The sequence below is a fragment of the Anas platyrhynchos genome, chromosome 2 (assembly GCF_047663525.1).
Source record: "Anas platyrhynchos isolate ZD024472 breed Pekin duck chromosome 2, IASCAAS_PekinDuck_T2T, whole genome shotgun sequence".
NCBI lineage: Eukaryota > Metazoa > Chordata > Aves > Anseriformes > Anatidae > Anas > Anas platyrhynchos.
The window spans coordinates 10,678,245-10,678,868 of NC_092588.1; positions in this window are offsets into that span (position 1 = coordinate 10,678,245).

Consider the following 624-nt stretch of genomic DNA (forward strand, 5'->3'; position numbering starts at 1 on the left):
CAGCAACCAGCAACATCCACAGATATAGAGCAGCTGGACAACCTGTACCCATATAGCTATACATATATTTAATTCAGAGAGGTTATTATTCTTGCTTTATTGTTGCTATTGTATTACAAGAGTGCCTACATATTTCCTCTGAGATCTGTGCACAACTGTGTTAGATGCTGCATAAATAGGATAAAATAGTCCCTGCTGAAGTCAACAGAAAGATGCTTTGAGAGAGTGTAGATCAGGCTACAGATGTCCTAAAATTTGCCAGGCTGTAGCTATTAATAAGCTATTCCTTTCCATCTCTCAGTTCAAAATCACATGGGGGGAATTAACAAACAAAAATACCAGTACAAGGCTTAACATGATGCAAAAGATCTCCTGCTAGAAAAGTTGGTGCAAAAAGGAGGACAAAGGCAGGTGTATCCTACAATGAGTGGTGTTAGGACAGATGCTGCTCTTTAGTTTAATGTATTAAACAGCCTGTGGAGCATCCATTTAGCCAGCAAGGTCACTCCATCTTTGAATGCATGTCAGCTCAGACTTGGGAGAATTGGTTGGTTAAATCTCTGTGTACTCTTGTACTAATAATGTAAACATTCTCCACCCTCAAAACAGCCCCCAATGTTTGTC